This window comes from Oncorhynchus keta, unplaced genomic scaffold (assembly GCF_023373465.1).
Source record: "Oncorhynchus keta strain PuntledgeMale-10-30-2019 unplaced genomic scaffold, Oket_V2 Un_contig_2023_pilon_pilon, whole genome shotgun sequence".
Lineage (NCBI taxonomy): Eukaryota > Metazoa > Chordata > Actinopteri > Salmoniformes > Salmonidae > Oncorhynchus > Oncorhynchus keta.
In genome coordinates this window covers 51,013-66,522 of record NW_026281894.1, presented here as the reverse complement: position 1 = coordinate 66,522, position 15,510 = coordinate 51,013, and the positions used below count along the sequence as shown (strand labels likewise).

Genomic DNA, 15,510 nt, shown 5'->3' with positions numbered 1-15,510 from the left:
CCAGAAGGACAACCATCTCTGCAGCACTCCACCAACCATGTCTTTATGGTAGAGTGGCCAGGCGAAGCCACTACTAAGTAAAGCACATGAAAGCCCGCTTGGAGTCCCCGGGCAGGCTATGTGGATAACTGTGTTCCCTCTTTAGTCCTCTGGCAGGTGGATAACTGTGTTCTCTGTAGTCCTCTGGCAGGTGGATAACTGTAGTCCTCTGGCAGGTGGATAACTGTGTTCCTCTGTAGTCCCTCTGGCAGGTGGATAACTGTGTTCCTCTGTAGTCCTCTGGCAGGTGGATAACTGTGTTCCTCCAGTCCCTCTGGCAGGTAGATAACTGCGTTCCTCTGTAGTCCTCTGGCAGGTGGATAACTGCGTTCCTCTGTAGTCCTCCTCTGGCAGGTGGATAACTCGTTCCTCTGTAGTCCTCTGGCAGGTGGATAACTGCGTTCCAACACCATCAGTGACAGAGTACTGATTGTAGACTGATGTATCTTGTTGTCAGGTTTCAGTCTATGAGTGGAGCAGTCTGGATCCTGTGTGCACTGTGGCTTCCGGATTGGTGCTTGGAAGGAGGAAGTGCTGAGAGTCATCCACAAACAGCCAATCACAGCCCTGCTGGCGGGGTGTGGCGCGGGAGCTGTACCCGCCTCACCTGTCTCCTGACCTTCACCTGAGGACGTCAACAGCCAGCAAGGTCCCATTAACCACCTCTTCCTCAGCTCACCCAAAATGCCCAGCGGATGCTGAGACCCAACATCACAGTAAGATGGACTGACTGGACACAACGAGTGACAATGACATCACCACAACTGACCTGACTGCATCATCATGAGTTCTGCTTCTAATTCTGTCATATCAATCATATTTGTCCGCTGGATCTCCTACAGGGTAGTCTGGGTTCATATACAGCTTGGTACCCTCCCTGTCTCTCTGGGACGGCAGGAGGACTAATGTATATGCTGTTAGGTAGTCTGGGTTCATATACAGCTTGGTACCCTCCCTGTCTCTCTGGGACGGCAGGAGGACTAATGTATATGCTGTTAGGGTAGTCTGGGTTCATATACAGCTTGGTAACCTCCCTGTCTCTCTGGGACGGCAGGAGGACTAATGTATATGCTGTTAGGGTAGTCTGGGGTTCATATACAGCTTGGTACCCTCCCCCGTCTCTCTGGGACGGCAGGAGGACTAATGTATATGCTGTTAGGGTAGTCTGGGTTCATATACAGCTTGGTACCCTCCCTGTCTCTCTGGGACGGCAAGAGGACTAATGTATATGCTGTTAGGTAGTCTGGGTTCATATACAGCTTGGTACCCTCCCTGTCTCTCTGGGACGGCAGGAGGACTAATGTATATGCTGTTAGGGTAGTCTGGGTTCATATACAGCTTGGTACCCTCCCTGTCTCTCTGGGACGGCAGGAGGACTAATGTATATGCTGTTAGGGTAGTCTGGGTTCATATACAGCTTGGTACCCTCCCCTGTCTCTCTGGGACGGCAGGAGGACTAATGTATATGCTGTTAGGGTAGTCTGGGTTCATATACAGCTTGGTACCCTCCCTGTCTCTCTGGGACGGCAGGAGGACTAATGTATATGCTGTTAGGTAGTCTGGGTTCATATACAGCTTATTACCCTCCCTGTCTCTCTGGGACGGCAAGAGGACTAATGTATATGCTGTTAGGGTAGTCTGGGTTCATATACAGCTTGGTACCCTCCCTGTCTCTCTGGGACGGCAGGAGGACTAATGTATATGCTGTTAGGGTAGTCTGGGTTCATATACAGCTTGGTACCCTCCCTGTCTCTCTGGGATGGCAGGAGGACTAATGTATATGCTGTTAGGGTAGTCTGGGTTCATATACAGCTTGGTACCCTCCCTGTCTCTCTGGGACGGCAGGAGGACTAATGTATGTGATGTTAGGGTAGTCTGGGTTCATATACAGCTTGGTACCCTCCCTGTCTTTCTGGGACGGCAGGAGGACTAATGTATATGCTGTTAGGGTAGTCTGGGTTCATATACAGCTTGGTACCCTCCCTGTCTCTCTGGGACGGCAAGAGGACTAATGTATATGCTGTTAGGGTAGTCTGGGTTCATATACAGCTTGGTACCCTCCCTGTCTCTCTGGGACGGCAGGAGGACTAATGTATATGCTGTTAGGGCAGTCTGGGTTCATATACAGCTTGTTACCCTCCCTGTCTCTCTGGGACGGCAAGAGGACTAATGTATATGCTGTTAGGGTAGTCTGGGTTCATATACAGCTTGGTACCCTCCCTGTCTCTCTGGGACGGCAGGAGGACGAATGTATATGCTGTTAGGGTAGTCTGGGTTCATATACAGCTTGGTACCCTCCCTGTCTCTCTGGGACGGCAGGAGGACTAATGTATATGCTGTTAGGGTAGTCTTGGTTCATATACAGCTTGGTACCCTCCCTGTCTCTCTGGGACGGCAAGAGGACTAATGTATATGCTGTTAGGTAGTCTGGGTTCATATACAGCTTGGTACCCTCCCTGTCTCTCTGGGACGGCAGGAGGACTAATGTATATGCTGTTAGGTTAGTCTGGGTTCATATACAGCTTGTTACCCTCCCTGTCTCTCTGGGACGGCAGGAGGACTAATGTATATGCTGTTAGGGTAGTCTGGGTTCATATACAGCTTGGTACCCTCCCTGTCTCTCTGGGACGGCAAGAGGACTAATGTATATGCTGTTAGGGTAGTCTGGGTTCATATACAGCTTGGTACCCTCCCTGTCTCTCTGGGATGGCAGGAGGACTAATGTATATGCTGTTAGGTTAGTCTGGGTTCATATACAGCTTGTTACCCTCCCTGTCTCTCTGGGACGGCAGGAGGACTAATGTATATGCTGTTAGGGTAGTCTGGGTTCATATACAGCTTGGTACCATCCCTGTCTCTCTGGGACGGCAAGAGGACTAATGTATATGCTGTTAGGGTAGTCTGGGTTCATATACAGCTTGTTACCCTCCCTGTCTCTCTGGGACGGCAAGAGGACTAATGTATATGCTGTTAGGGTAGTCTGGGTTCATATACAGCTTGGTACCCTCCCTGTCTCTCTGGGACGGCAAGAGGACTAATGTATATGCTGTTAGGGTAGTCTGGGTTCATATACAGCTTGGTACCCTCCCTGTCTCTCTGGGACGGCAGGAGGACTAATGTATATGCTGTTAGGGTAGTCTGGGTTCATATACAGCTTGTTACCCTCCCTGTCTCTCTGGGACGGCAGGAGGACTAATGTATATGCTGTTAGGGTAGTCTGGGTTCATATACAGCTTGGTACCCTCCCTGTCTCTCTGGGACGGCAGGAGGACTAATGTATATGCTGTTAGGGTAGTCTGGGTTCATATACAGCTTGTTACCCTCCTGTCTCTCTGGGACGGCAAGAGGACTAATGTATATGCTGTTAGGGTAGTCTGGGTTCATATACAGCTTGGTACCCTCCCTGTCTCTCTGGGACGGCAGGAGGACTAATGTATATGCTGTTAGGGTAGTCTGGGTTCATATACAGCTTGGTACCCTCCCTGTCTCTCTGGGATGGCAGGAGGACTAATGTATATGCTGTTAGGGTAGTCTGGGTTCATATACAGCTTGGTACCCTCCCTGTCTCTCTGGGACGGCAGGAGGACTAATGTATGTGATGTTAGGGTAGTCTGGGTTCATATACAGCTTGGTACCCTCCCTGTCTTTCTGGGACGGCAGGAGGACTAATGTATATGCTGTTAGGGTAGTCTGGGTTCATATACAGCTTGGTACCCTCCCCTGTCTCTCTGGGACGGCAAGAGGACTAATGTATATGCTGTTAGGGTAGTCTGGGTTCATATACGGCTTGGTACCCTCCCTGTCTCTCTGGGACGGCAGGAGGACTAATGTATATGCTGTTAGGGTAGTCTGGGTTCATATACAGCTTGTTACCCTCCCTGTCTCTCTGGGACGGCAAGAGGACTAATGTATATGCTGTTAGGGTAGTCTGGGTTCATATACAGCTTGGTACCCCTCCCTGTCTCTCTGGGACGGCAGGAGGACGAATGTATATGCTGTTAGGGTAGTCTGGGTTCATATACAGCTTGGTACCCTCCCTGTCTCTCTGGGACGGCAGGAGGACTAATGTATATGCTGTTAGGGTAGTCTGGGTTCATATACAGCTTGGTACCCTCCCTGTCTCTCTGGGACGGCAAGAGGACTAATGTATATGCTGTTAGGTAGTCTGGGTTCATATACAGCTTGGTACCCTCCCTGTCTCTCTGGGACGGCAGGAGGACTAATGTATATGCTGTTAGGTTAGTCTGGGTTCATATACAGCTTGTTACCCTCCCTGTCTCTCTGGGACGGCAGGAGGACTAATGTATATGCTGTTAGGTAGTCTGGGTTCATATACAGCTTGGTACCATCCCTGTCTCTCTGGGACGGCAAGAGGACTAATGTATATGCTGTTAGGGTAGTCTGGGTTCATATACAGCTTGTTACCCTCCCTGTCTCTCTGGGACGGCAAGAGGACTAATGTATATGCTGTTAGGGTAGTCTGGGTTCATATACAGCTTGGTACCCTCCCTGTCTCTCTGGGACGGCAAGAGGACTAATGTATATGCTGTTAGGGTAGTCTGGGTTCATATACAGCTTGGTACCCTCCCTGTCTCTCTGGGACGGCAGGAGGACTAATGTATATGCTGTTAGGGTAGTCTGGGTTCATATACAGCTTGTTACCCTCCCTGTCTCTCTGGGACGGCAGGAGGACTAATGTATATGCTGTTAGGTAGTCTGGGTTCATATACAGCTTGGTACCCTCCCTGTCTCTCTGGGACGGCAGGAGGACTAATGTATATGCTGTTAGGGTAGTCTGGGTTCATATACAGCTTGTTACCCTCCCTGTCTCTCTGGGACGGCAAGAGGACTAATGTATATGCTGTTAGGGTAGTCTGGGTTCATATACAGCTTGGTACCCTCCCTGTCTCTCTGGGACGGCAGGAGGACTAATGTATATGCTGTTAGGGTAGTCTGGGTTCATATACAGCTTGGTACCCTCCCTGTCTCTCTGGGATGGCAGGAGGACTAATGTATATGCTGTTAGGGTAGTCTGGGTTCATATACAGCTTGGTACCCTCCCTGTCTCTCTGGGACGGCAGGAGGACTAATGTATGTGATGTTAGGGTAGTCTGGGTTCATATACAGCTTGGTACCCTCCCTGTCTTTCTGGGACGGCAGGAGGACTAATGTATATGCTGTTAGGGTAGTCTGGGTTCATATACAGCTTGGTACCCTCCCTGTCTCTCTGGGACGGCAAGAGGACTAATGTATATGCTGTTAGGGTAGTCTGGGTTCATATACAGCTTGGTACCCTCCCTGTCTCTCTGGGACGGCAGGAGGACTAATGTATATGCTGTTAGGGTAGTCTGGGTTCATATACAGCTTGTTACCCTCCCTGTCTCTCTGGGACGGCAAGAGGACTAATGTATATGCTGTTAGGGTAGTCTGGGTTCATATACAGCTTGGTACCCTCCCTGTCTCTCTGGGACGGCAGGAGGACGAATGTATATGCTGTTAGGTAGTCTGGGTTCATATACAGCTTGGTACCTCCCTGTCTCTCTGGGACGGCAGGAGGACTAATGTATATGCTGTTAGGGTAGTCTGGGTTCATATACAGCTTGGTACCCTCCCCCTGTCTCTCTGGGACGGCAAGAGGACTAATGTATATGCTGTTAGGGTAGTCTGGGTTCATATACAGCTTGGTACCCTCCCTGTCTCTCTGGGACGGCAGGAGGACTAATGTATATGCTGTTAGGTTAGTCTGGGTTCATATACAGCTTGTTACCCTCCCTGTCTCTCTGGGACGGCAGGAGGACTAATGTATATGCTGTTAGGGTAGTCTGGGTTCATATACAGCTTGGTACCATCCCTGTCTCTCTGGGACGGCAAGAGGACTAATGTATATGCTGTTAGGGTAGTCTGGGTTCATATACAGCTTGTTACCCTCCCTGTCTCTCTGGGACGGCAAGAGGACTAATGTATATGCTGTTAGGGTAGTCTGGGTTCATATACAGCTTGGTACCCTCCCTGTCTCTCTGGGACGGCAAGAGGACTAATGTATATGCTGTTAGGGTAGTCTGGGTTCATATACAGCTTGGTACCCTCCCTGTCTCTCTGGGACGGCAGGAGGACTAATGTATATGCTGTTAGGGTAGTCTGGGTTCATATACAGCTTGTTACCCTCCCTGTCTCTCTGGGACGGCAAGAGGACTAATGTGTATGCTGTTAGGGTAGTCTGGGTTCATATACAGCTTGGTACCCTCCCTGTCTCTCTGGGACGGCAAGAGGACTAATGTATATGCTGTTAGGGTAGTCTGGGTTCATATACAGCTTGGTACCCTCCCTGTCTCTCTGGGACGGCAGGAGGACTAATGTATATGCTGTTAGGTAGTCTGGGTTCATATACAGCTTGGTACCCTCCCTGTCTCTGGGACGGCAAGAGGACTAATGTATATGCTGTTAGGGTAGTCTGGGTTCATATACAGCTTGGTACCCTCCCTGTCTCTCTGGGACGGCAGGAGGACTAATGTATATGCTGTTAGGGGTAGTCTGGGTTCATATACAGCTTGGTACCATCCCCTGTCTCTCTGGGACGGCAGGAGGACTAATGTATATGCTGTTAGGTAGTCTGGGTTCATATACAGCTTGGTACCCTCCCTGTCTCTCTGGGACGGCAAGAGGACTAATGTATATGCTGTTAGGGTAGTCTGGGTTCATATACAGCTTGGTACCCTCCCTGTCTCTCTGGGACGGCAGCAGGACTAATGTATATTCTGTTAGGGTAGTCTGGGTTCATATACAGCTTGTTACCCTCCTGTCTCTCTGGGACGGCAGGAGGACCAATGTATGTGATGTTAGGGTAGTCTGGGTATGGTTGACTTCCATAGTGACCTGTCTCTCTCTCTCTGAATGGTCAGTATGACTTCCATAGTGACCTCTCTTTCTCCTCTCAGGCCGAGGTGCAGCAGGACGAGATTGGAGGATACACCGTGACCCTGCAGTCCTCTGCCGTAGCAGCTTTCGTATGGCTGGATGTGGGGACGTCCCAGGACGATTCGGCACCAACGGATTCCTCATGGTCACCAGGAACAGAACAGTCACCTTTAACCCCTGGGGTCCCACCAGTACCCAGCAGCTAGCCCAGGCACTGACTGTTACGTCATTGAGAGATGTGTACTGACTATCTTGCATATCAAATGGCATCCTATACCCTACATAGTGCACTACTTTAGACCAGAGCTCTATGGGTTGTCCACTGTATAGGGAATAGGGTGCCCACCTTCTGTGGCTCAGTTGGTAGAGCATGGCGCTTGTAACGCCAGGGTAGTGGGTTCGATTCCCGGGACCACCCATACGTAGAATGTATGCACACATGACTGTAAGTCGCTTTGGATAAAAGCGTCAGCTAAATGGCATATATTATATTATTATTATATTATTTTGGACGTACTTACTGAACCACTACCCAGTACCCAGGAGTTAACCCAAAACACTCTCCCTAACCTCTCTGAGATGAGTACTGTGACCTTCTCCCTAACCTCTCTCTGAGATGAGTATACCTCCAGACGTCAGGCTAATTACTGAGGATACCGCCAGAAGTCAGGCTAATTACTGAGGATACCTCCAGAAGTCAGGCTAATTACTGAGGATACCGCCAGAAGTCAGGCTAATTACTGAGGATACCTCCAGACATCAGGCTAATTACTGAGGATACCTCCAGACATCAGGCTAATTACTGAGGATACCTCCAGAAGTCAGGCTAATTACTGAGGATACCTCCAGAAGTCAGGCTAATTACTGAAGATACCTCCAGAAGTCAGGCTAATTACTGAGGATGCCTCCAGAAGTCAGGCTAATTACAGAGGATACCGCCAGAAGTCAGGCTAATTACAGAGGATACCTCCAGAAGTCAGGCTAATTACTGAGTATACCTCCAGAAGTCAGGCTAATTACAGAGGATACCTCCAGAAGTCAGGCTAATTACTGAGGATACCTCCAGAAGTCAGGCTAATTACTGAGGATACCTCCAGAAGTCAGGCTAATTACAGAGGATACCTCCAGAAGCCAGCCTAATTACAGAGGATACCGCCAGAAGTCAGGCTAATTACAGAGGATACCTCCAGACGTCAGGCTAATTACTGAGGATGCCTCCAGAAGTCAGGCTAATTACAGAGGATACCGCCAGAAGTCAGGCTAATTACAGAGGATACCTCCAGAAGTCAGGCTAATTACTGAGGATACCTCCAGAAGTCAGGCTAATTACTGAGGATACCCTCCAGAAGTCAGGCTAATTACTGAGGATACCTCCAGAAGTCAGGCTAATTACTGAGGATACCTCCAGAAGTCAGGCTAATTACAGAGGATACCTCCAGAAGTCAGGCTAATTACTGAGGATACCTCCAGAAGTCAGGCTAATTACTGAGGATACCTCCAGAAGTCAGGCTAATTACAGAGGATACCGCCAGAAGTCAGGCTAATTACTGAGGATACCTCCAGAAGTCAGGCTAATTACAGAGGATACCTCCAGAAGTCAGGCTAATTACAGAGGATACCGCCAGAAGTCAGGCTAATTACAGAGGATACCTCCAGACGTCAGGCTAATTACTGAGGATACCGCCAGAAGTCAGGCTAATTACTGAGGATACCGCCAGAAGTCAGGCTAATTACAGAGGATACCTCCAGAAGTCAGGCTAATTACTGAGGATACCTCCAGAAGTCAGGCTAATTACTGAGGATACCTCCAGAAGTCAGGCTAATTACAGAGGATACCGCCAGAAGTCAGGCTAATTACTGAGGATACCTCCAGAAGTCAGGCTAATTACAGAGGATACCGCCAGAAGTCAGGCTAATTACTGAGGATACCTCCAGAAGTCAGGCTAATTACTGAGTATACCTCCAGAGGTCAGGCTAATTACTGAGGATACCTCCAGAAGTCAGGCTAATTACTGAGGATACCTCCAGAAGTCAGGCTAATTACTGAGGATACCTCCAGAAGTCAGGCTAATTACAGAGGATACCGCCAGAAGTCAGGCTAATTACTGAGGATACCTCCAGAAGTCAGGCTAATTACTGAGGATACCTCCAGAAGTCAGGCTAATTACTGAGGATACCTCCAGACATCAGGCTAATTACTGAGGATACCTCCAGAAGTCAGGCTAATTACTGAGGATACCTCCAGAAGTCAGGCTAATTACTGAAGATACCTCCAGAAGTCAGGCTAATTACTGAGGATGCCTCAGAAGTCAGGCTAATTACAGAGGATACCGCCAGAAGTCAGGCTAATTACAGAGGATACCTCCAGAAGTCAGGCTAATTACTGAGTATACCTACAGAAGTCAGGCTAATTACAGAGGATACCTCCAGAAGTCAGGCTAATTACTGAGGATACCTCCAGAAGTCAGGCTAATTACAGAGGATACCTCCAGAAGTCAGCCTAATTACAGAGGATACCGCCAGAAGTCAGGCTAATTACAGAGGATACCTCCAGACGTCAGGCTAATTACTGAGGATGCCTCCAGAAGTCAGGCTAATTACAGAGGATACCGCAGAAGTCAGGCTAATTACAGAGGATACCTCCAGAAGTCAGGCTAATTACTGAGGATACCTCCAGAAGTCAGGCTAATTACTGAGGATACCTCCAGAAGTCAGGCTAATTACAGAGGATACCGCCAGAAGTCAGGCTAATTACTGAGGATACCTCCAGAAGTCAGGCTAATTACTGAGTATACCTCCAGAGGTCAGGCTAATTACTGAGGATACCTCCAGAAGTCAGGCTAATTACTGAGGATACCTCAGAAGTCAGGCTAATTACTGAGGATACCTCCAGAAGTCAGGCTAATTACAGAGGATACCGCCAGAAGTCAGGCTAATTACTGAGGATACCTCCAGAAGTCAGGCTAATTACTGAGGATACCTCCAGAAGTCAGGCTAATTACTGAGGATACCTCCAGACATCAGGCTAATTACTTAGTATACCTCCAGAAGTCAGGCTAATTACTGAGGATACCTCCAGAAGTCAGGCTAATTACTGAGTATACCTCCAGAAGTCAGGCTAATTACTGAGGATACCTCCAGAAGTCAGGCTAATTACAGAGGATACCGCCAGAAGTCAGGCTAATTACTGAGGATACCTCCAGAAGTCAGGCTAATTACAGAGGATACCGCCAGAAGTCAGGCTAATTACAGAGGATACCTCCAGAAGTCAGGCTAATTACTGAGGATACCTCCAGAAGTCAGGCTAATTACTGAGGATACCTCCAGACATCAGGCTAATTACTGAGGATACCTCCAGACATCAGGCTAATTACTGAGGATACCTCCAGAAGTCAGGCTAATTACTGAGGATACCTCCAGAAGTCAGGCTAATTACAGAGGATACCGCCAGAAGTCAGGCTAATTACTGAGGATACCGCCAGAAGTCAGGCTAATTACTGAGGATACTGCCAGAAGTTAGGCTAATTACAGAGGATACCTCCAGAAGTCAGGCTAATTACTGAGGATACCTCCAGAAGTCAGGCTAATTACTGAGGATACCTCCAGAAGTCAGGCTAATTACTGAGGATACCTCCAGAAGTCAGGCTAATTACAGAGGATACCGCCAGAAGTCAGGTTAATTACTGAGGATACCAACTAACTACACGGGAGTACCTTACATCAGAAGTCAGGCTAATTACTGAGGATACCAACTAACTACATGGGAGTAATGGGAGTACCTTACATCAGAAGTCAGGTTAATTACTGAGGATACCAACTAACTACATGGGAGTAACGGGAGTACCTTACATCAGAAGTCAGGTTAATTACTGAGGATACCAACTAACTACATGGGAGTAATGGGAGTACCTCCAGAAGTCAGGCTAATTACTGAGGATACCAACTAACTACATGGGAGTAACGGGAGTACCTCCAAAAGTCAGGTTAATTACTGAGGATACCAACTAACTACATGGGAGTAATGGGAGTACCTCCAGAAGTCAGGCTAATTACTGAGGATACCAACTAACTACATGGGAGTAACGGGAGTACCTCCAGAAGTCAGGTTAATTACTGAGGATACCAACTAACTACATGGGAGTAACGGGAGTACCTTACATCTGAAGTCAGGTTAATTACTGAGGATACCACCTAACTACATGGGAGTAACGGGAGTACCTTACATCTGAAGTCAGGTTAATTACTGAGGATACCACCTAACTACATGGGAGTACCTTACATCTGAAGTCAGGTTAATTACTGAGGATACCACCCTCTCTCTGAGATGAGTACTGAGACCCTCTCCCTAACCTCTCTCTGAGATGAGTGCTGAGACCTTCTCTCTGAGATGAGTACTGAGACCCTCTCTCTGAGATGAGTACTGAGACCCTCTCCCTAACCTCTCTGAGATGAGTACTGAGACCCTCTCCTAACCTCTCAGAGATGTGTACTGAGACCCTTTCTCTGAGATGAGTACTGAGACCCTCTCCCTCACCTCTCAGAGATGAGTACTGAGACCCTCTCCTAACCTCTCAGAGATGAGTACTGAGACCCTCTCCTAACCTCTCAGAGATGAGTACTGAGACCCTCTCTCTGAGATGAGTACTGAGACCCTCTCCCTGAGATGAGTACTGAGACCCTCTCCCTAACGTACCTCAGAGATGTGTACTGAGACCCTCTCTCTGAGATGAGTACTGAGACTCTCTCCTAACGTACCTCAGAGATGTGTACTGAGACCCTCTCTCTGAGATGAGTACTGAGACCCTCTCCCTAACCTCTCAGAGATGAGTACTGAGACCCTCTCCCTAACCTCTCAGAGATGAGTACTGAGACATGAGAAACCCCAAAACTCTCTGTCAGTTGGATTCGACAATGTTGTGTGTGGGATTTGTTGTAAATAAGACACAAGTGAAGGAATTTGCTTTAATAAAGTAAATGGAGATATATTTTGTACGGTTTTATTTTGCTATAATTTAGATTTGTTTATTTCAGACTACAAGGAAAGTCCAATGTTGTGGGTAAGGCTTTACATACACTAACTAACTAATGTAGATCAATGGGTCTAGGAGGCTACAGGAAATAGGACTACTGTAGGTCATTGGGTCTAGGAGGCTATAGTAAATAGGACTACTGTAGGTCATTGGGTCTAGGAGGCTACAGGAAATAGGACTACTGTAGGTCATTTGGTCTAGGAGGCTACAGGAAATAGGACTACTGTAGATCATTGGGTCTAGGAGGCTACAGGAAATAGGACTACTGTAGATCATTGGGTCGAGGAGCCTATAGTAAATAGGACTACTGTAGGTCATTGGGTCTCGGAGCCTATAGTAAATAGGACTACTGTAGATCATTGGGTCTAGGAGCCTGTAGTAAATAGGACTACTGTAGGTCATTTGGTCTAGGAGGCTACAGGAAATAGGACTACTGTAGATCATTGGGTCGAGGAGCCTATAGTAAATAGGACTACTGTAGGTCATTGGGTCTCGGAGCCTATAGTAAATAGGACTACTGTAGATCATTGGGTCTAGGAGGCTACAGGAAATAGGACTACTGTAGATCATTGGTCGAGGAGCCTATAGTAAATAGGACTACTGTAGGTCATTGGGTCTCGGAGCCTATAGTAAATAGGACTACTGTAGGTCATTGGGTCTAGGAGCCTACAGGAAATAGGACTACTGTAGGTCATTGGGTCTAGGAGCCTGTAGTAAATAGGACTACTGTAGGTCATTGGGTCTAGGAGCCTATAGTAAATAGGACTACTGTAGGTCATTGGGTCTAGGAGCCTACGGTAAATAGGACTACTGTAGGTCATTGGGTCTAGGAGCTTACAGGAAATAGGACTACTGTAGGTCATTGGGTCTAGGAGCCTACAGGAAATAGGACTACTGTAGATCATTGGGTCTAGGAGGCTACAGTAAATAGGACTACTGTAGATCATTGGGTCTAGGAGGCTATAGTAAATAGGACCACTGTAGATCATTGGGTCTAGGAGCCTATAGTAAATAGGACTACTGTAGGTCATTGGGTCTAGGAGCCTACAGGAAATAGGACTACTGTAGGTCATTGGGTCTAGGAGTGTTAAGTCATGTTGTAATCAATGTTCATAAATTCCAATGATCTTTATCTGTCTGATACCCAGAGGTTGTAAAGTTCTGGTCTGAAATAAAACAGACAGAATTCCCAGCTCACAATTGATCAGGCAAGTGTGTGTGGGTGGTCAGCTCCATATCTGTGAGCTTTGAAGTGCTACAGTGTTTTCTGATCACTGCAAACTACTGAGAGGACAGGACAGGATAGAATAGGATAGAATAGGACAGGATAGAATAGGACAGGATAGTACAGGATAGAATAGGACAGGATAGAATAGGACAGGATAGAATAGGACAGGATAGGACAGGATAGAATAGGACAGGATAGGACAGGATAGAATAGGACAGGATAGAATAGGACAGGACAGGATAGGATAGGACAGGATAGAATAGGACAGGATAGAATAGGATAGGACAGGATATAATAGGACAGGATAGAATAGGACATGATAGAATAGGACAGGATAGGACAGGATAGAATAGGACAGGATAGGACAGGATAGAATAGGACAGGATAGGACAGGACAGAATAGGACAGGATAGAATAGGACAAGATAGGACAGGATAGAATAGGACAGGATAGAATAGGACAGGATAGAAATAGGACATGATAGAATAGGACAGGATAGTACAGGATAGGACAGGATAGAATAGGACAGGATAGGACAGGACATAATAGGACAGGATAGAATAGGACAGGATAGGACAGGACAGAATAGGACAGGATAGAATAGGACAGGATAGGACAGGACAGGATAGAATAGGACAGGATAGGACAGGACAGGATAGAATAGTACAGGACAGGATAGGACAGGATAGTACAGGATAGGACTGGACAGGATAGGACAGGACAGGATAGAATAGGACAGGACAGGATAGAATAGGACAGGATAGGACAGGATAGAATAGGACAGGATAGAATAGGACAGGACAGGATAGAATAGGATAGGACAGGATAGGATAGGACAGGACAGAATAGGACAGGATACGATAGCCCGACTGGTGTTGATTCAGTGAACATCACAGGACGAACGAGTAACCTCTATAGGATAATTTTCTCGAAATAGGGACAGTTGCTCCTCAATATGCGAAATGTGACGAGAATGGCGTTGTAAACAACAGCCAACTTTCCGGGACATAGACATGCTTTATATCGTCAGAAAACTTAGATTAACAATCATTTAACTGAAGTGTCCAATTTACAGTAGCTGTGACAGCGAAAAATACCATGGTATTGTTTGAGGATACTGTACAACAACAAAACACTCTTATCAAGGCAACTACAATTTACAGTCACTTCTGACTGACTACATTCAGTGATCTTGCTCTGATTTGTCACCCTGAGGGTCCCAGAGATAAAATGTTCCATAGTTTTGTTTGATAAAATAAATGTTTATATTCAAACATGATCCATGTATTATACAGTGTTTTGCATGAATTCCAACTCTTTCAACTTGAAACAAAATCTAATCGGGAATTATTATTTTTTTTACCCGGTCAAGTTCGGTTTCTGTGCAATCCTAAGCCACTCTAGAAGGCAACCAAACGTGTTTCATCATTCTATATTACCTATTGGCAACACAACACGTCAAGTAGCCCGTGAAGGTCAGTCATCATTACGCACCAATGAGACGTGCAGTGTTCACCTGCACCACCAAGTCAGAACAGTAGGCTAAGTTATGAGGGGGAAAGGGACCAAATGATTAGGGTGAGGCACATGGGCTACTAACAGCTTACCACACAACATACACTTAGTATTACTTTCTTAGCTCCAGTATACATATCTCCCTGGCATATTACATCATTTATGCAGCGCTGTGCTTACTTGAACAGGAAGGTGGCGAGGCGGTCCTTTAATCGGCAAACTTTGTCATCAAAGTCTGGCATTCTCTGGATATATGATGCTTTCAAGACAACCGGGAACTCGGAGTGTTCTGAGTTGGGTTGACTGTTCAAAACGTATTTTCTCGTCATCTCTTCGTATGACAAGGATGGAAAAGGATTTGCCAGAGTAGATTGTCGACTTGATTCATGATGATGACTGATTGTGAAAGTATGATGTTCAGTTCAATCAAAGCTACGGTAGATATACACTGCTCAAAAAAATAAAGGGAACACTAAAATAACACATCCTAGATCTGAATGAATGAAATATTCTTATTAAATACTTTTTTCTTTACATAGTTGAATGTGCTGACAACAAAATCACACAAAAATTATCAATGGAAATCAAATGTATCAACCCATGGAGGTCTGGATTTGGAGTCACACTCAACATTAAAGTGGAAAACCACACTAGCTGATCCAACTTTGATGAAATGTCCTTAAAACAAGTCAAAATGAGGCTCAGTAGTGTGTGTGTCCTCCACGTGCCTGTATGACCTCCCTACAATGCCTGGGCATGCTCCTGATGAGGTGACGGATGGTC

General features: G+C 46.8%; 2 long non-coding RNA genes across 42 annotated transcripts; one reads left to right on the top strand and one right to left on the bottom strand.

Annotated features, from left to right (window-relative positions):
- The first annotated feature begins 719 nt into the window (after positions 1-719).
- Positions 720-6,806, top strand: LOC127920682 (uncharacterized). Of its 34 annotated transcripts, none has more exons than XR_008106944.1 (9): positions 964-1,039; positions 1,278-1,435; positions 1,594-2,383; positions 2,462-2,776; positions 4,042-4,121; positions 4,200-4,356; positions 4,514-4,672; positions 4,751-5,382; positions 6,645-6,806. It is a non-coding gene; the product is annotated as an uncharacterized LOC127920682 (long non-coding RNA). The 34 variants fall into 34 exon arrangements; XR_008106930.1 differs by lacking the exon at positions 4,042-4,121 and adding an exon at positions 3,408-3,645; XR_008106920.1 differs by lacking the exon at positions 4,042-4,121 and adding an exon at positions 3,408-3,724.
- Positions 6,807-6,857: 51 nt separating this feature from the next.
- On the bottom strand, positions 6,858-12,171 carry LOC127920681 (uncharacterized). Of its 8 annotated transcripts, XR_008106914.1 has the most exons (12): positions 11,804-12,171; positions 11,557-11,768; positions 11,229-11,393; positions 10,986-11,046; positions 10,864-10,924; positions 10,214-10,368; positions 9,842-10,151; positions 9,595-9,811; positions 8,760-9,255; positions 8,326-8,418; positions 7,984-8,076; positions 6,858-7,859 (listed from the first exon to the last, which is right to left on the bottom strand). It is a non-coding gene; the product is annotated as an uncharacterized LOC127920681 (long non-coding RNA). The 8 variants fall into 8 exon arrangements; XR_008106912.1 differs by lacking the exons at positions 11,229-11,393; positions 11,557-11,768; positions 11,804-12,171 and having other exon boundaries at positions 6,862-7,859; positions 8,357-8,418; positions 10,986-11,074; XR_008106916.1 differs by lacking the exons at positions 7,984-8,076; positions 11,229-11,393; positions 11,557-11,768; positions 11,804-12,171 and having other exon boundaries at positions 6,859-7,797; positions 10,986-11,074.
- Positions 12,172-15,510: the final 3,339 nt, after the last annotated feature.